The sequence below is a fragment of the Callospermophilus lateralis genome, unplaced genomic scaffold (assembly GCF_048772815.1).
Source record: "Callospermophilus lateralis isolate mCalLat2 unplaced genomic scaffold, mCalLat2.hap1 Scaffold_89, whole genome shotgun sequence".
Classification (NCBI taxonomy): domain Eukaryota; kingdom Metazoa; phylum Chordata; class Mammalia; order Rodentia; family Sciuridae; genus Callospermophilus; species Callospermophilus lateralis.
In genome coordinates, this window is record NW_027517018.1 from 2885289 (window position 1) to 2905436 (window position 20148).

The 20148-nt window shown below is 50.2% G+C and overlaps 1 pseudogene; it reads right to left on the reverse strand.

Annotated features, from left to right (window-relative positions):
* Positions 1-7048: 7048 nt before the first annotated feature.
* LOC143641198 (protein Atg16l2-like) lies at positions 7049-19832 on the reverse strand (annotated as a pseudogene).
* Positions 19833-20148: the final 316 nt, after the last annotated feature.

A 20148-nucleotide genomic window follows, 5' to 3' on the forward strand; every position in this document is an offset into this window, starting at 1 on the left:
CTATGGGCTTGCCCTTTGTTACCGCTACAATCAAGGCCAGGCTTGGAGTTTGGCCCATCCTGTTGTTTAGGCACCTTTGCATGATGGTGACTCTTTAACAGAGCAAAACCAAGGCAGATTCTCTGTGACTGGGTGGCCTGGTGAACTCCTCCCATGTTTTGAATATTTTGTGCCTTTTTTTGTTGTTGTCATTTTCTATGTCATCTGTCCTACCATAGCACAAATCCTAGTGGGCCCTAGAAGCAGAGGGGAGTAGCCCTCATGCCTAACAATGGTCCGTTTTTATAGGAGATTCCAGACCAGGCCTCATTCCAGGGAATAGTCACAGAATTCTGATCATGTGTGCTCGTACAGTATATTACTGTGGCCACAAGGATGTGGCAAAAATCTCATCATTCTTCAAGTGGCTTTTGCTCATCTGATTAAGTATTAATCAGATTCTGTTGGCTCCAAAAGGAAACAGAAGGAGGGATTCAGGAGAGGCTGGCTCCTCCCCGAAGTTCGTCCCCAGATGAAGAGTGAAACCATACCGGGAAAAAGTGGACTGCCCATTGCATTAGCGCCAGTTGCATTAACGCACATCTCTTCCACAACTAACAGATTTAAAATAATAACAGTGTCCTTTGTATTAATATTTATGCCATTCATTTAGTATTAGTGGGGCTAACCTGGAGGGGGCTAAACTAGTAGCCTCATCTTGCCCATCACATAGACTAATAGAAAGGAGGCTACGGCCACAGCAGAGATGGAGCTTCCAGATCTGAAATGAGCCGGTTTAATGTTCTTTTTGTCTTTGGACATTTTTCAACTCAGTTTTTACAGCATATACTCTTCTGACCAATATCTTTAGAACCTGAGTGTCTGATAAATTAAGGACACATGCCTGCTTGTTGAGCTTCTCTATCGGGGAGGTCCCTAGCACTATTTTGTTCAAAAGCTAGTGCACTGACCCAGACAGCCTGGTCGCTGTTGGTATAGACAAGCTGTCACTCATGAATAATGCAGCTCCAGGTCCTCCCTGATGCTTCCTAGGAAGGAAGAACATGTGGGCCTGTGGAGGAAACTAGCTTCCTGAGCAAGAAAAGACTCTGACTGCACATCCCACACAAGTGCAGACTGATGAGGAAGAGGAGCCTTCTGCGAGTCCCAGGAGAGCTGGGGGTGGGAGGGGTGCTCAGCAGTCTTCAGCACTGGGAACAGCGTGGGGCTCTGCTTTCCACCCATGGAAGGTAGGGAGTGTGTTACCTAGGGACTGAGGGAGGCTTGCCTGTTGCTTTTCTGTTTTGGCTAAGAAATCACATTTTTTAGAATTTAATCCAAAAGTTGTATTATGCTTTGAAAATCCCATCCCTCTTAAGAATCTTTAGAAACTTGAAATGCTCACCAAACATCCCTGTGGGATTTTTGACAAAATGTAGGGTCTGAACCGAAGAAGTTTTCAGTTATTCATTTGATCACTTCAGTAACAATACCCCTTGACTGTTGGCTATGGTTTTGGTTTTTCGCATTTTGTATACTGTTGATCTACTTGAGGTCTTCTTATGTTTATCAAACTTATTCTTAAGTTTAAAAGAGCAATTAAAAGGGTGGTTTTTTAAAGATTTTACAATTTGTGGAAATGTTACAAATCTAAAAAGTGCTTATTAAATAGAGCAGTTCAACTTGCCACCCAGTCTTCTACTCTTTCTTTAGCTAGCCAAATTATCCTTGAATTTGGATTTTTCACAACTTCAGAAAGTTGTTGAAGTCTTTTGTTAGATCTTAAAATGTTTCTTGGAAGAGCTGCTAATTTTATTTTTAAAAACAAAGTTGTAAAAATATGCCTCCTTTTTAAAAAAATAATCCCTCCCTCCAGGACATGTAACCCAGCATCACCATGCACAGGGCAGGGCTCAGAAGGAGTCTCTGTGCAGATGCGCTTTCTTTACAGTGGCTGTAAAAAATTTGTATTTATTATGTATAAAATATTGAATAATAAAAAATGGAATTAAGTTTTCCAAGTTTCCTTTTAAAAAGGTTTGGTTCAACAGGCTTTTCCCAAAATACCATGTTTCTTACAAAGATACTCTTGGGCCCTCCTTTACAGCCTTTAACAAATTCGGAGAGCAAGTAAATACACCATGGGACACAGACCCTGAGACCACTTTTGTGCCAGGTATGATATCCTGGGTCCTAAAGATGGAAAGAAATAACTAATGGTCTTTGCTTTCAAGGTTCTTTCCCAGTGGGGAAAAAAGACGGCTACATAACAATGAGGACAATATTATGAGACATGCTGGAAAGAAAGGGCAGCAGCATGCTGGTGAGCTAAGGAGGGAGCCTGGAGGATGTGACCACTGGCTTCCTGGATGTGGTCATTCTGGATGCTTCTCCCCTTTCCCACAGCTACATCCTACGAAGTAATGAACTGAGTGTGTATAAGGACATTTTATTGGTCCCAAGAAGGATATATCAAGTATGCAGCACAGGGTGGTCTCCACATACTCCTCACATCATTTCTCCCACCTCCTGGGTCCTCACCTTAATAACTGAGATCCTCAATAGTCTCCTGCTGTACAGGAACACACAGGTCCCTCAAGAGGCCTGTGTGAAGGGATGTGTGTGAGGTGTCCAGCCATAAATCTGGGACACAGAATATTTCCATCTTCTGCTTTCCCTGCAGTGCAGGCTGCTCACATTTGAGATGGCTGTTAGCACTGGAGGCTTAGTCTGTGACCAGGGGCAAAGTTCAGCTAATTGCCCCATCCCAGTGTCACAGCTAACCGTAGGCCTCCTTCATCTTAGGAACAAGCTTGATGCGGGCAAGCCAGACTCCCAGCATATGGCTTGCAGTACTTCCTCTCTAACCCCACCACCCAGCCCACGTCCACAAGCCACACAGAAACCATGTGATGTCATCTGGCTTCAGCCCTGATGCTGTTAAATGAGTGATCCTCCCTCCAACCTGCTGCAACCCCAACTTTAAAAGAAATGGAATGAGTGATTTCGAAGAGTTTATCCAACTCTTATTCTGGATCAGTTCAGTTATTCTAAGATACAAGTAAAAATATCACACAGCAGGTCACCGTAGCTGAGAACAGACCATGTAGATAGGCTTCTTGGAAGGCAAGCATGCTCACCACTCCACCACCAACACTGTTCAGCCATGGCTGAAGATTTCTTAGAATAACAAGAAAATGAAAAGAAAATTCCAGCAATTGGACTCATCCACTGGCACAAACTGTCATGCTCCAGGTTGTAATGACATCTCAGGCTGTACTAGTCACTGCCGAGGGAACCCAGCCACAGTTTTTGGTTTTGGTTCCAGTTACTGCCCAGCCCTCTTCAAGTAGCTTTATGACAAAATCTGGCAGCTCTGAAACCTTTGCATTTGTTTTGTTCATTGTAAAGTTTTTCCTGACAGAAATATAACCAAATAATAGAAATTTTAGATTAAAAGGAAGAGAGTTAAAGTTTGTCCTGAAACCCCACCACTTGACACAACCAATTGAGTTTCCACCTAGGTTCTTCCTATGTTTGCTTTGTTCCTGACTGATCTGCCAAGAACCATATGAATGCCAAAGAGCATCTTGTTCCTGGACTATTTTCCCTTGGTCCCAGTGGCCAAAAAAAAAACACACATAGTCCTTCTGCCATGTCTGTTTCTGAGAACTCTGATCTGGGAATATCTTCCTGAAGTGTTTTATCCTGAAGCATTGCAGAAATGAACCCATGAGTAGGGTCCACACCCCTTCCACACTGTACCAAACACTTGCCACAGCTGGCTGCTGGGAGGGGCAGGAAGAAATGGGGGGAAGAGACTGTGTGCAAGCCCTGAGCTATCTCAGATTTGCCCTGAGGGGCTGAGGCTCAGCCCTTCACCTTTCTAGGCCTCATTTTCCTCATCTTTGAAGGTAGGAGTGAGAAGGTAATGCAAACTTCCTAAAGTCCAAAAGGATCAAATAAGATAATGTACAGATGAGCTGAAGATATTATTTCAGAGAAAGCCTAAAACCAGAGGTGGTGTGCCTGAAGATAGCAATATTCACACATTCTCACAAGTGGGTCCATACCTTGTGTCAAGATTCCTTCAGAAACCAGCTCTGTTACTCTGTCCATTCAGCAAACTACTGTACCAGGCTATGTTCTGGGCACAGGAGTTCAGCCCCTGTCACAAACAGGCTCACATAAGGTGGGGGAGTCTCAAGAAAACAGAGGAGCCAGGGCTAGGAGATGACCAAGGGGTAGTAGGTACCAGAACAAGGGCGTCTGTCATTTAAGGCCTCAGATTAGGCAGGGCAGTTGGAGGTACTTAGGCCTACAGAAGAGCTATGTCACCTGGCTGATGGGGTGGGGAGAGCCTTGGGACAGGAAGTTTCACAGATGGCAATATAGAGCCTGGAAGCCACTGTGATTTGCCTCAGTTCTGCTGTGTGACCCAGAACAAGCTCCTGCCCTCTCTTGGGACATCAGTTCATGTACGTGGCAAGTGTACAGGTCATTCCAGTTTGACTAGGGACCTAAACTCAGGCAGACAGCACCCAAATGCCTGAGTACTAGAACCCCAAACACTAGGGTTGGGGGTGTGGCTCAGTGATAGAGTACTTGCCTGGCCTGCATGAGGCTCTAGGTTCCATCCCAGCACTACCAATAAAAAGAAAAGGGCTGGGGTTGTGACTCGGTGGTAGAGCACTTGCCTAGCATGTGTGAGGCAATGGGTTCGATTCTCAGCACCACAAATAAAGTCCATTGACAACTAAGAAAATATTAAAAAAAAAAAAAAACAAACTTGAGCACTGACTTCTGAAAGGCCTAGAGAGGTCTTTATCATTAGCCCCTTTGAGCACCTGCCCTGGGCATCTGTGGCCTCTCCCTCCAGTCTGCCTCTCCTTTCAGATCTGCTCCTCCAGGAAGCAGAGAAATTTAAGGTGGACATGTACTCCATGAGGGCACACCATCCCACAGTGTATGATCAGGCCTGCCCCCATAAGTGGAAGGAAGGCCTTCAGGGAAGCTGGGGTCAGGGAGGCTGCCATCCCAGAGAGCGAGTCCCGTCATCTCCTGGGCTGTCTGAGCAGTCTGTGATCTGCTGAGCTGTGCCTTCCAGTGAGGCACTTAATCTGAACGGCAAGTTTCCTTCTCTCCGTTGTTCCTGCCTCCCCCTCACTTTGAAGGACACTAACCCTCCTGGCTTTAAGGGTCAGAATTGAAGAGAGAAGATGCAGGGAGGAAGCCCAGTTAGACACAAAGCTGGAATCACCCAAACTCTGGTAGTGGTGGTAGTTGTGGTGGCTGAAGTGGGGGGCACGGTGCATCACTGCCCAGGGAGCCTAAAGTCTGACATTTGTATGATGAATGCAGTCACAATGCAGGTGTGTGCAAGTGTGATCTTGACTCAACCTCTGAGCCTCATCTTTTCTCATCTGTAAAATAGGTGATAACCATATCACAAGTTGGTTGAGAGGAACAAATGAAATTACCGGAAGTACACTGGAGGCCGACACGTTAAGTACTTAGTAATGGTGGCCACTGGGACATCATTGGTTTTTTCAGCCATCAGTCTCTGGGGGGAGGCTGGTGAAAGGACTCCTCAGAGACCAGACAGCTCGTGACCCCTGCTGGCCAGTAGGGACCAGAGCGGTAGGGCTGGGGCAGGGGTGAAGGGAGCTAGATTATTGAACTCACAGAGTGCCTGCATAGGAGAACTTAATGACTTCATAAACATTCCCTGAGGTTTCTCTGAGCCAGACCTGATCCCAGGGAACATTCTGTTCCCATCCTGGCCTATTTCAAGAGCTCCATGGCTTATAATGGAGGGAGGCTGATAACAAACAAGAAAGGGTAGGACCAAGCCTGGTAGATGAGGAAAGGGCTGTCAGTAGGGGAATCCTGAAGGACGAATTTTACTTGTGGGCTGGGAGGGACAAGAACATTCTGGATAGAGAAAAGCACATGCAAGTCACATTCAGAATAGCAAGGGAATGAAGATGCAGGCCAACAGGGTGACTTCCAAAGGCTAGATTTCAAGCTGAGGGGTTCTTCTGAAGGCAGCAGGGAAAATTCAAAGAGTTGGCAACTTAGAAAGTCACTTTCTCTGGCAAGTACGGGACTGGGAGGAGACAGTGAGTCTAGAAGGTGGCCTGTAGTGGCAGCAGGGATGGAGAGAAGCATGAGGCACAGCAGCCTCAGGATCTGGTACAATGAGGGGCAGAGGTCACATGCACAGATGACAGGAGGCAGCTGGGTATGGCAACCAGAGTTCAGGACTGCCGTGCCAGGAGAAGTAGGCAATCTGGGAGCAATGAGTAGATTTTGCCATTTGGCCAACACCTTTCTGTCTTCACTGACCTGTGCCAAGCCCTAGGCTACAGAAAGAAATGGGGTGCTGGGTTCTGCCCTGTGAGTTCAGCCTGGACTGGGGCATATTGTGGGGGTGAAATTTGATGCCAAGGTAAATGAAGGCCCAGGCTTAAGCTGCCCTCCTCTACCTGGGCCCTGCCTCTGGAGGAGGAAAGGGGGCCAGTGTACCAAATACTTTGATATCACTCTTGTTTGTTAGGACCCTTTCCACCAGGACCCCATGGGTTGCTTGCTCCCTTTTCAGCCCACTGTGTTGGTTTGGCCTCAGGGCCAGGTTGGACCCAAGGCTACATTTCCATGGCTCTGAAAGGCACTGGTTTGGGCTGTCCTGAGCCGTTCTTCATGTTGTTTGCATGATTAAGCGGGGCAACCTGCGTCCCTGGGCTGGCTCTGCCAAAACAGCTCTATGCAGGAGGAGGAAGGAGACCAAACCAGATTTCCCTGAGCCCCCAGCCCAGGTCTCCCTGTACCCCACAAATGCTGCAAAGACGCAAACAGACAATTTTGTTAGTCACCCTCCCTAAGTAAGTGAGGAGATACATATTTTAAAAAGACTTTTTAAACAAGAACACTGTTTTTAAACAAACAGACCAAGTCCTTCTGGGCCTTCTTCCCCATTAAATTTGGAGGCCACCCCCATCCTGTTGGCTCTGGAGCTCTGTGAAGCGGAGGGAAGCTGTTCTCCAGCCCAGGCTGTGGGGGTGTAGTCCTAGCGCCAGAGCACAACCTTCCTGCCCTGGTCCACGCTCACCACGTGGCTCCCGGAGCAGCACCAGGCCACAGCGTTGATAGCAGCACTGAGGAGAGGGAGAGTAGGGTTCAAGGGGCAGCAGGACCCAGGTCTGCAGCCTGGCTCTGCCCCCCAATATTGGACCTAGATAGTTTGAGGCCCTTTGTGAGCCCATTTCCTCATCTGTAAAGTGGGTATCTATAAAACACACGTGGAAGGATACCTGGGTGCTGTGAAGGGCTGTGGGGGTGAAGGTTTGGAGACAGGGGCTGGGAGATGTTAGAACCTGGTGTCAGGCAGGACTAGTAGGAGGGTAGTGTCTGCTCACCAGTGGGGGCCCTGAAGGCTGCTCTCCAGTTTCCCAGTGTCAACATCCCAGATGTAAAGGGCTCCATTTGAGGAGCCTGCCAGTGCATAGCTTCTGTCAGGGCTGCAGTGGCCACAGCAGAACAAGAGAAAGGGACTCAGGTAAGGACACACACAAGGACCAGGTGGGGTGTACTCGAGGATGGGAAAGCTCTCACAGACACACCTGAACACAGCTTTGGTCCAGTCAGAACCACATTTGAAGCCATCATCCCTAAAGACAAACAGGGCTGGGGTCAGAATGGAGATCACTGCCGGTCCTGTCCCCAACCAGGGGCTTTGAGAGCCCCATCTCTCTAAGGTGTCAGGTACCTCAGCAGGTCCTGGTCAAGAAAGGCAGAGAACTTTTACAGGAAAAGAGAAACACAGCTGCCCCAATAAAGGCCACAGGATCAACAGGCAGAGGCTAGTACCTGAACACCTGGCGGATATTGCTGACCCGGAGGTCGATGACCTTGAGTGTGTTATCTCTGGAGCAGATGAGCAGGTGCAGCTGGTCATGGCTGAGGCTCAGGGAGGTGACCCGGCCCTGCACAGGAATGACCTGGGTGCAGCGGGGACCCCTGAGGAGAGAGGGCTAAGGAACAGTCCCCCAAGCCATTCCTGAAAAGAAGGGACTAGGTGTGGTACCCTTCCTAACCAACAAAGTCCAGAGGCAGGTCTCTGCCAGTAACTAATCTCCCTTATCCCTCCACCCAGCTCCCTCCACTGAAGAACGTGGTCAGACTTTGATTTGAGAAGGAGCCCTTGAAACCCTTGGATCACTAAAATAAACACTGGAAGAAAAACAATGAAAAGTCTGTCTTGAAAAACTTGAGAGAAGGAAGGGCTTCAAAGGGCAGTCCCTGCACACCAGCAAGACCAGCCTACATGGGCCCTGCACTGGCTCCAGCTCTGCATTTGTAAACCATTCACCCAATGCTGGGCTCTTCTGTTCAAAAAACAACTAAAAACATTTCTTGTTTTTTTAATTGAAGCGTGGTAGCCAGGCATGAAGGCACATACCTATAACTGCAGCTACACAGGAGCCTGTGGCAGGAAGATCCCAGCCTGGGCAACTTAGCAACACTCAGTCTCAAAATAAAAAGTAAGAAGGGTTGGGGATGTAACTCAGTGGTAGTGAACCACTGGGTCCAATCTCTGGCACCAGAAAAAAAGTAGAAATAAAATGGAAAAAGTTGTTTGTCCATCTTGGTTGTAAAGCCCAGGCAGTCAATACTGGACTGAGAAGTCACAAGGAAAGTGGCACAGCTTCCCAGGGGCGCTATGCCCCATGAAGCTGTGCCCAACAGAGGATACCAGCTGGTAGTGCCAGCCCCATAGCTTTACTCCCCCAAGGAATCACCATGACCCTTCCTGCCAAGGAGCAAGAACTCCAACACTCTGACCCCAGGTCCACCAGCCACCCACAGTCTGCCTGTCACCTGCTATCCCAGAACCGGATCTTCTGGTCATTGTGGCCACTAATGATGATGTGGTCCCCGCACACCACGTCGTTACAATAGGAAAGGACATTGATAGTTCTGGAACCTAGGGACCAAGGGGTAGAGCGCAGGGTCTCAGAGGGTTGTCAGGAGCTAGCACAGTAGACACGTAGAGATGCTGAGGTCCAAAAGGGGCAGTGTTCTCCCAAGACTAGAACCCAGATCTTCCCAGCCCAGGGCTCAGTCCACCTCTTCTTCATCTATCCAAAGCTTAAAGTCATGAAGAAATCAGATAGGGAACACCAATGGGGCACAGAGAAGGATGACCTTGGAGGATTTCACCCAAAATGTCTTTGAATCCCAGAGCCACTCCCAGAAAGCAGGGTAGGTTCCCTTGTATCTGAGGGAAGGGGGGGATGGGAGGTGGAGTTGGAGCTGAGCCTCACAGTAGGCACGGCCAAGGTCCCACTCCTTCACTGTCCGGTCTCTGCTCCCAGTCACCGCCTGGTGTCTTGTTAGCTTGAATTTGGCAGCTGTCACCTTGTCCTTGTGTCCAGACAGTGTTTCCTGCCCCATCCCAAGTCTGGATCAAAGGCATGACCAAAACCCCATAATAGCACCTCCCTCATCCTAAAAAGGACCCTTGACCCTTAGGCTGCCTTCCCAGTCAGGTCTCACCTTGGACCGTGCCTCTCCCACCTTCCAGAGCTGGGTAGCCTGATTGTAAGTAGCTGCCAAAACCTGGGAGCCCTGGAGAGATGGGGAGTGTTAGAGGTCTGAGTCTAGGCCTGGCCAAAGGCAGCATCTTTCAGTCCAGAGAACTATGGTAGGGGTGGCCTTAAAGGTTCCCATGGCCCAAGTCATCAAGGAAGACAAATGAGCCTCAGGCCAGCAGGAGTGATATATGCAAGAGCCCAAGGACCCAGCTTTTGGATACTGTTACTGATGGGAGCCTCTGCCCACTGGTATAGAGACTGGGGTGTGGGGAGATAATCCCATGCCACTGGGGCAAAGTCCCCTCACCGAGGGGTCGAAGTCCACACTGGTGATGCTGCCACCAGCTCCCTCAAGGGTCTGGTTGGCCTCCAGACGACCTGGCAGGGCAGGGGGAGAGCAGGGAAAGGAACAGGTGAAATGAGGTCACTCACAAAATAGAGGAACTGGAACCCAGAGTGGGAACAGGAGTCTCTCTTAAGTTAGAGCACAGAATCATGGAGTACAGTTACAGCCTGGGCTGCAGGGGCCTCAGGGGGAAGCTAGGCATTTCCCAGATAGGGCTAGAGAAAACCAGAGAGAAGGGAATGTCCATAGGTCACACAGCAAGCCAGGCCAGACCAGCTGGAGATCTGCCTCCTCTAGGAAGCCTCCAGGGGTTGGCTCTGAGTCCCTAACCCAGTTGTAGAGCAGAGCTTAGCACAAGATGGACAGTCAATGTTTGTCTCCTGACTTCTGGCAGGTGGAGTGATACCAAAAGAGGTGATGGCCTGGTGAACCCAAGGACTTGTTCCTCTAAGGTCTGTCTCTGTAAGACTGATAAGGGACCTCCCCCTCCCCCAACAGAGGCCCATCTGCACTCAGCCCTCCCCATCTTGCAGGCCTAGGGGTTCTACCCTTCCTCGGAGAGGCATCCTCAGAGTGCTGCTCCTGCAGGGGGGTTCTGTAGCTATTTCTCACAGGAATGTTCCAGGTAGAGGCAAACACAAAGAGGCCCACCCAGGAGCAAGCTGAGAGTAGATCTTTAGAGAAAGTACTGGGTTGGGCTGCAGGGAGGGGTCCTTACCTCCTACCACATTCCAGAGGTGGATAAGACAGTCAGCCCCACCAGTGGCCAGGAGACTGCTGTTAGGGCCAAAACATACAGCATTGACTTCAGAAAGGTGGGCATCCTGTGGGGAAAGGGAAGGTTGGTGACCCGGGCCTTCCCCACATATGCTTGTTTGTGCCCCCTCACAGGCTCACTCTCAATGTGCCTGTGCACACATACAGCCTGCTGATGGCTTGGTATCCACACCCCAGGTCTCTTCCCAAATCCTGAGTTTCAAACTTAGCCCCAGCAAATATCTTCATTTCTGCCTGGTCCCCTGAAGCAGCCTCCCAACTCTGCCTCCCAGCACTCTCATTGGGCCACCTACTCTCTCAGCCTCCCATCTCCCTTTCCAGTCTATGCCCCCATTGTAAAGAGCCTGAGCAGTTCCCACCGTGGCCTGTGGAGACAAACTCCTGCTGGTCCTGGGGGTCTTGCTTGCCTGGCCTGCACTCCCATATTGGCCCCCACACATGTGGCCCAGTTCCTCCCTTACCAGGACATCTTGAGCCCAAGTAGGAAGTCGGGCAGCCACACTCACAGGGATGCTCTGGTATCGCTGCTCAGGGGCACCCCCAATTGAGTGACCTCTCCTCTTCTTGAAACTGCAGGGGTAGAGTCAGGAGGATGTTCACCAAGGCCTTCTGATGTGGGGGCTTCAAGCTCCCCAAAGGTAGCAGCAACAGGAAACAGACATGGCAGTAGCAGAATATGGCCCCAGGATCCAACCAGCCCGTTCCCCAACCCAATTTACCTGGGATGGAGTGGAGAATACACAGAAAAGCACAGAACAAGGGCAGGATTGGTGGTTGCAGGAAAACTTCAGGGCTAATGGTTAGTATTGGCCTTGCCACTGCTTGGCTTTGTGACTGAATGAGTTCTTACATTCTGAGCCTTAGTTTTCCAATTGAGTGAGAGTTCCCATTTGGCCTCAGGCTGGAAATCTTGGTCCCCTGTGAGGACCTTGGATAAGGACAGATCCCTTATAAGCCTGGAAGATAGCTGAGTAGGGGTTAAAAAATGAGTTCATACACCTGGTTCCTGCCTCTGGGGCCCAAAAGAGATACACACAGACAGTGGGCACCATATGGATGAACAGACGAGGCACATACAGAGACCAAGCCTGGGCTCCAGAAGCCTGACATGAGGCTCCAATAGGCCCAACCCCTTCACATACACAAATACACACACTTACTCTAGCAGCCCCTTCACCACATCCACACAGTGGGACAGAGTCAGAGAGGTGGCTGAGGCAGACCTGGGGCAGAACCGAGAACCACGTGCTAAGGGACTGGCTGGTAGGTGTATAGGCAGCAATCTTTCATCCCTATACTTTGCTGGAGATCTGAAGACTCATAACCTCTAGAGCCTATGACAAGAACTTGACTCCTTGAATATCAGGAGAGTTGTAATCCAGACCAACCCAGGAAAATGCAGGCAGGGAGGGACTTGACAATGGAAGTCTCTACCATGATGATAAGAACTACCAACCCCCCCACACCCTCAGCAAATGCTCACAAACAAAAGCTCCTGGGAGGCTGAGCTAGGGCATATGGGAGTGGGCAGATGAAGTGGCCTCAGGCTGGGACAAGGCTGGGGGCAGTGAAACCTAAGCTGGTTGAGTAATCTCAGAAATGCCCAACTGTACTGGGATGTCTCAGCCCACCAGGGCTGCCAAGAACTTTGGAGACCAGTGTCTCAAGTCCCTCTCCAAGGTTCCTTCACTATCCCAGGACCTAGACACCAGGGACCTACAAGAAAAGACTGAGGAGAAAAGCCTTCAGGCTGGTAAATGGAACCAGGAGAGAGCAGCCTCAATAACAAGTAAATCAAGACTTGGGGGGACTGAGAGTGTGAGCAAACATCTACATATGTTCTTATGTTCATACACACTAAGGTATTCGCAACCAAGCTCCTGTATACATATGCCCATGTCCTCATGTGTACCTACCCATGCACACACCTGTGTTTACATACATACATGCCTAGGGCAGATGAGCCCTGGGCCTTGCCCACAGTTCCCTCCTCATGACACCCTTCACAAGCCTTAAACCCCACCCCAGAGCTCTGGTCCTAGGAAGAAGAGAAAGCAGTGCATGTTCAGTGAAAATGACCCCAACTACCCCAAGCACTGTAGGTCAGACCAGTCCTGGGCTGTACCCCAGCTTCTCCCCAAACTCCTAGCCCCAACCCACCAGCTGGCCCCAAGGTCCTAGAAGAAGACAATGGCAGCCTCAGAATTCTGAGACAGCCAACTGGGTCCTCACCTGAAAGGCCTTTTCCACTTCCCACAAGCCTCACTCTCCAGGGACTCAGGCTTAATAGCCAAAGCCAGAGTCTCTGTCTGCTCTCTGATCCCATCATGTAGAGTGTGTGGAATCCTGGGAGAGAGGAATAAAGCTCAGGAAGTCCAAAGCAACAGGCCAGCCCCTCCCTGCCCAAGCACTGATTACAGTGAAGATGTGAATTCCGGGCGGGGAAGGGTCCGAGTGGGAGGGAGGATGTGCGGTGGGCACATGAACTTGCTCCTACAATCACACAGCTCTGCAAGGATCCAGTTGACCCTGGATTGCTGCTGTGTCCACCCACATGCATTCAGGGGTACCGGTGTCGGGGAGTGGGGAAGATGGAAAAATGGGCACACAGTCGGGCAACAACAGAGTACAGGAGTCAGATCCGGTCCCTCCTCACTCTTACTCGCTGATGCTCACAGTCCGTTTGGCAGCCTTCTTTAGTTCCTGGGACACCCGCGCCTAATTGGCCCTAGTGGGGGAAAAAGCATCCTAGGAGCCAGAAGATTCCAAGGTGGGGTACCAAACGCCCCTGCTTTCAGGTTCAAGCCTGATTTAGTCCATTCTCCCCAGGGGGCAGTCCCCACCGCTGACTTTCAGGCAAGGGCGAGGCCAGACTGAGGAGGCTAGTCATAGAACAGGTTGGGGCCCAGCCCTCTTACCGTTCTCGGCGCTCGTTGCGCAAGTTGCACTCGGCTGCGGCGCGCTCCTTGCGTTGCAAGAGCTGCTCCAGCCGATCGCGCGCCTCCTCCTGGAGCTTGCCCAGTGCCGCCTCTTGGTGCCCAGTGTGCACGCGCAGCACTTCGTAGGCCTTCCGCTGCGCCGCATTCTGCTTCTGTAGCTCTTCTACGAGGCTGACCTGCTGCGCCCTCGCCTCCCGCAGCTGCGCCACGCGGGCCTCCACAGCCGCCAGCCTGGAGGACCCGAAGCGCAGGCAGTGCATCCCAAAACGCTTCCATCACCGCCCAGTGGGGACCCGCCTAAGACCCCAGAGAGATCTACCCATGGCCACCGGCCAGACAGGTGGTTAAGCCACGTCCTCAGCCAAGCCTTCGCCCTCAGAGCCGTGCAGTTCGCATCCCCCAAACACAAGCCAGGGTGGTCATGGGGGAAGCTGTTGGGGCCACGCAATAACCCTACCTGGGCCAGAGGAGGGCGCAATCCCTTTCACCCTACCGGTACTCACCTGCTTTGCCGCTCCTCCAGCTCCGACTGCAGGGCATCCAAGGCTGCACTCTTCTTCACCACCTGGTAGGCCATCTGTGGGGGCAGACAGGTGGTCATGGGCACCTCTGGAAGGCTCACCAGGCCTCACGCCCCTCTCAGGCAGGAGAGGCTGGAGGGACAGAGCCTGCCACCACCTTCCATGGCCCCTTCCCAACAAGGCTCAGATGAGTTTAGGATCGTGCATAAGGATACAACAGAGGCTCTAGGCTCAAAAATCTGACTCCTGAGTTTCAATTCTAGCTGTGTTGTGCCACTTATTTTCTCTATGACCCTAGGGGTGTAGAGACCCTTGGAAAGTGAATCTCCTTAGCAAGCTTCGTTTTCCTCACCTGCAAAATGGGAATGATAGTGCCTACCTCCATAGGGTTGAAGGAATGCTGAATGAGGCAGGGGTACAGATGAGATGACCCTCACCCTACCTCCATAGAGCAACCCAGAACTATTATGAAGAAAAATATTTAAAATAATAGCAGATGATTATCTAGCATTTACACGTGCCATGCTTTATTCTGAGCACTCTACACATGTTAACTCTTTTAATCCCCATAATAACACTATATAGTAAACCCACCAGCCTCGTTTTACAAATGAGAACATTGCTACAGAGAAGTTAAATGCCTTGTCCAAAGTCACACAGCTAAGTGACAGTTGATATTTGAACTCAAGCTACCTAACTACATCATGCTCCGAGTAAAGTGTTGATCTACAGGGAGGGTTCAAGGGATGTGAGTTCTATTCCCTGCCTCTCCAACATTTGGCTTTCTTTACAATCCCTGACCAACTGCTGGCCTGCCCAAGCACAGATCTCAGAATACAGAAGCACACAAGGCTAAGAACAGGAATGGACTGTGAGAGTACTGAACCCAGACTGAGTCGTGGATCTGCCCTGAAAGCCCGGAAGTAGGGTGAGAATCATTACATATTTACCCCTGCCTCACTCCACATTCCTTCAACCCCAGAGCCAAGAGATGGGCCAGCCATGAAGATGAAATTTGGTTCCCTTCTTTCAATGCTGAGGGGTCAGTGAGAGAAACAGATCCAAGGCAAGGCAGTGCCCATCAGTGTGGCAAGAGAAAAATGAGGGCCAGACTCTGAGCACCTCTGGCGCAGCAAATACAAGGAAGGGATGGGGGTGGGGTAGGGGGGTCCTCTTATTGCTAACATCTGTTCCTGGTACTTTCTCACAAGCCCTGGTAAGGATGGATTGAGGTGCGAGACTGAGGCTGTCTACCTGCACTGATATAACTCCCTGGGTGAGGGACTGGGAAGACCCCCTGCACATGCAGACAGGGCCCCTACTTTTATAGCTGGTCCAATTTACAATGTTTATAATCCTTCTCACCACTGAGCAACCTAATCATCATCCTCGTCACCTATCACTTGCTTTCATTTCTGTTGTGTTATACCACTCAATATTTTTTTATTGGTACTTGTCAAAATTCAAATGATAGGAAAAAAATTCAAATGATAGAGGTAGAAAACAGATGAGTGGTTACTACCAGTGGTTAAGGATGTTTGGGGAAGGGTGAGTGTGACTAAAAAGGGATAGCAAGAAGGATGTCTGGTGGTGATGAAATTGTGCTGTATCCTGATGAATACAAATCTACAAATGTTATGGCATAATGTCACACCATTATCAAGTTGCAACCACAGCATCAGCTCTGGGGGAGAGGCTCTCAATTTGTCTATAGCCCCCTTCCCACACTTGTGTTGGGCAGGTGACTTGGCTTACTGTAACTGGACACATGTTTACTGGCCCATCACACTCTCCTCCCTTGAAAACTCCACAGGGCCAGGTCTGTTCACAGCTGCACTCCCTGTTCCTTGGACATAGTGACTGTCAATAAATATTTGTTGAAAGAATGAAGAAATCACAAAAAGTAGATTTCTGTGGGTGGAGTTTCAAATCTAGAATCCACCTCTCTAAGCCTCAGTTTCCCGCTCTGTACCTACAATGTAGAGGGTTAACTAAGTTAATGCTTGCCTAGTGCTAAGTGCTATATTATGGAAGAGATGGTGACTTCAATTATTTTATTTATTTATTTATTTATTTATTTTTATTTGTGGCCCTAGGGGTTGAACCCAGGAGTACTCTACCACTGAGCTACATTCCCAGCTCTTCTTATTTATTTATTTTGAGATAGAGTCTTATAAGTTTCCTAGGCTGGCCTCGAGCTCACAATCCCCCTGCCTCAACCTCCTGAATCATGGGATTACAGGGTGTACCACCCACAGCTGGAGATGATTTTAGATGTGATGTCTCTGCTGAGCAAGAGTCCAGTGTGCAGAAAAGAAGGCTGGGTAGAGACAGGTCTGAGAGTCAGAAGAGAAAAAGAAAGAGAAAATCCCTGTGGCCATGGGAGCCAATGAGCACACTCAAATGAACACCCACATTTAAAGGGAGGAAGGAAAGGAGCCAGAGAAGGAACTCAGAAGTAAAATCTACAGATATAAGAAGAAAATCAGAGGAAATAAGTAGGGTAAAATAGAAGCCAAGAGATGCCATTGCAGGGGACAGGCAGGGCAGTAATGCTAGGTGGAAGTGCCAAGTCCTGCCTACAGACTACATCAATCTTGGTTGTTTGTCTGCAAATATATATTAACCATCACCTGATGCTGGGCCCTGGGGTTGCCTGGACAAGGGGTGAAGAGTAGGCTCACTCAATGCTTGCAGCACTGGACTTTAGGGGATGCAGCAAACACAGGAAGTTCTGCTCACTTCCTGGTTCCCTTGACAGTATCTCCCTGCCCCAAGTCCTTGATCCTGGCCCTGCCCCATTCTTGATCCCTTCCCAGCTTACCTCACCACAGTCCAAGCAGAGCCCCTCCTCCTCCTCCTCCTGCCAATTCACCCTCAGAGTGCCTGGTGGTGAGCTTTGGTCTGAGTCAGGCCCTGACTTCTCCCTGCCAACCAACCAGAGAGAGGTGCTTATCTCCCCTCCATTCACCCCAATGCTCAAAGGCTCCCAGTGTCCCATGAAAAGCCTGAAATAAGAGCCGTTAACTTTTTCTTGAGGAAAATGGAAGCCTGAAAGCCACTCAAGGAAAAAGCAAGGACTGAAGAGCAGTCAGTGGTGGAGTGCTTGTCTAGCATAGGAGAGGCCCTAGGTTCCATCCCCAGCACCACAAAAAAATAAAATAAAAAGAAAAAAAGGAAAGAGCAAATCTCAGAAATGAGCTTTCATGAGTCCTGTGCTCTGGCCTTGTGTTTCCTTGCCAAGGACCTTCCTCAAAAAAACACCTGCTAACTCTGGCCCCAACCCATTCCTTGATCTAGTCTTCACTCTCTTTCTCTTTGGAATAGGGAGCAAGATCCTTTCTGTAGGCATCAGGTAAAGAACAGGGAGATGGAAAAAGGCTAAGGAGGAAAGACAGGAGTGCAGGGTTAGGAGGTGAAAGGGATAGGAAAATTCAGAGAAAGAAGGAGAAAGAAGATTTTAAATCAGCTGGCCTGGGAGAGGGCCTGCCTCTCCAGAACCACCCCTGAGTAGCAGCCAGGAGCCATTGAGGTGCTGGGAGAATATGACCCAGTATGGGGGCTGGTGGGCAGGAGGGACTAGAAACAGGCAGCCTTTTATGATCACTGATACATATACTTACCAGAAGCTCTGATGGGTGGCAGAAATAACATCATTTGGCTTCTTATGAAGCTTCTCTGAGAACTTGGCCAACAGCTCAGCTTTTTCTAGAAGATGATTATCTGGCGGTGCAAGAGGGTGAGTTGGGGCAGAGGTAGACACTTTCCAGCCATCCCCCGGCATACAAGCTAGAAAGGCTGCAGGAGTCCAGGGATGCTGGGATTGAGGCAGCTACTGGTGGATGGGTTGTGCCCCTTGCCTGAGAGTTGTTTGTTCATCTCTACAGGACCTTTAGTGCTGGCATAGACCACCATGTCACCCAGGAGAAGACCTGTTCTCCCAGGGACAGAAGGATCCCTACTTCTGGCAACAGGATGGCTGGGTCCTGCCTGATGAGGGTCCTGAAGGATGCCAGGGGCCTAGGATTGATTCACCTCTGCCCCAGACAGGGCTGGCTCCAGAGCATGATGAAACAAAAAGCTGTACTAGCCTATGACCTTCAGCAAGTCACTTCCCCTTCAAGAGCTCTAACTTCACACTAAAGTAATCCTAACTTCCCCAGAGTTGGTGCAAGTTCCCCCAGGTCAAAATAGAAAGTCCTTGAGCAATTATCCAACAGACCTTCTTAGGTTAGGTGGTTAGACCCTGGATTACACACACCCACCACCATGCACGATAACTTCCTCTTTTCAGTTCCGGAGCAGGCTCGGGGGTGGTAAGCCCAGCCTAGCTTCTCAGCTCCCTTCCCTCACCCAGTGCCCTGCTTGTCACCTTGACTGAGGTCCCTGGATTTAGCCTAGTTCTCATACAAAACCCCACCTCAGCTGTAGTAAAGGCACAGCACTGGTCCCCAGCAAATCTTAAAAAGGTTCCATTATGCCTAATTTACATAGAATAAATCTGAGGCTTGGGGACATGAACTACCCAAGACCACAGAGATAATAGGAATTTCAGTCTTTCTGATTTCAGCCTTCTGGGTTGCTCCAGACCCTTAAATTTGGAAGTCCCAAAAAGGGATTGGGGGTGACTCTTTCCTCAAACTGGGAGGTTCCCCTGTCTATCAGAGCCCTTAAGTGAGGCTGCCTGGAGGTAGGGGAGAGCCTCAGGACCATCAAGAAAAAGGCCCAGCACCTGGAAGATTGCAGAGTGATTTCCCAGGATAAGAAACAGATTCGGTCTTGGGGACTTACCAAGATTAGCTCCAGTGAGATAGCAGCAGGGATTGTGGCCAACCCCAAACTTTTCTCACTAGTTCCAGGGCAGGCTGGAACTAGTGAAAAAACTAAAACTTCCAACCCCAAACATACAATCTCAGGTGACCAATGGTCCTACACACAGATCCACTCTTGTTCATCCCATCCTGAACTGCCCCACCCCTACCCCCAACACACACTCCAGCTGCCCAGAAAGATCCAAAAGAATCTGACTTCCCAGCTCCCTTTGAAATCCTGCGGCCCCTGCTTCTCCCTCAGGCTGGGGTGTGCTGAGCACAGAGAAGCTTCGTGTGTCCCAGTCATCTATAGGCGGCAGCAGAGCCCAGATTCAGAGCTTTCTCCTTAGAGATGAAGAGTTTCACTGTTACCCTAGATCCACCAACAAGCGGCTACTCAGCCTTCCTTCACTGGGTTAGAGACTAAATGGTTTGATCTGGTCCTGGGGACCATCTGAGAGGGAGGAAAGCACAAGAGACCTGGCAAAAACAATACTCAGGGGCAAACGTTCTAGGAAACCCAGCTCGTGGGGGTTGAACCGAGCCTTGAGGGGGTATCAACAAGGATCTCTCCGCCCAAGAGAGTGCTAAGAAGAGCCTGGATTGGAAGGGACGGGAATCCTGGCCATTCAGAAGTGGGGCGTGGCAGACAGGTTCAAGTCGAAAGGCCTCGGAAGCCAGAAGTCGCTGAAGCACTTGGGTAACGGCTTGAACAGCCAAACCTTCTTCCCAGGCCGGGAGCCCAGCCTCCTCAATGGCCATTTTCTAAGATGCTCAAGGGCACACTCACAGGCCGGCACCAGCTCCAGGAAAAGTGCCTTCTGCGTGCGGTCCCGCTGCTGTAGCTGCCGCACAATGTGGCGCTTATAGCCGGGTCTCCAGCCAGTGCCCTGGGCGTGGGGCTCGGTAGCAGGCGCTGCAGGGGCGGGGGCGGGGCCTCTCCGGGACTCCGGGACGTCGGGGTCGGGCGGTGGCGGGGAATCCCCGGCCGTACCAAGGGCTTGATTGGGACGGAGGAACTGAGCGCACTCCTCGGGGGAAGCTGCCGCAAGTCTGCGCCGCTGGGGCCGCACCAGAAAATTTTTGCCTCACAGGGTGCTCCTCTTGCTGTCAGGGGTAATAAGTTGGGACCAGAATCAAGGCCCCTGGATCAGCTACCCCTTTGCCTGTTGGCGCGCT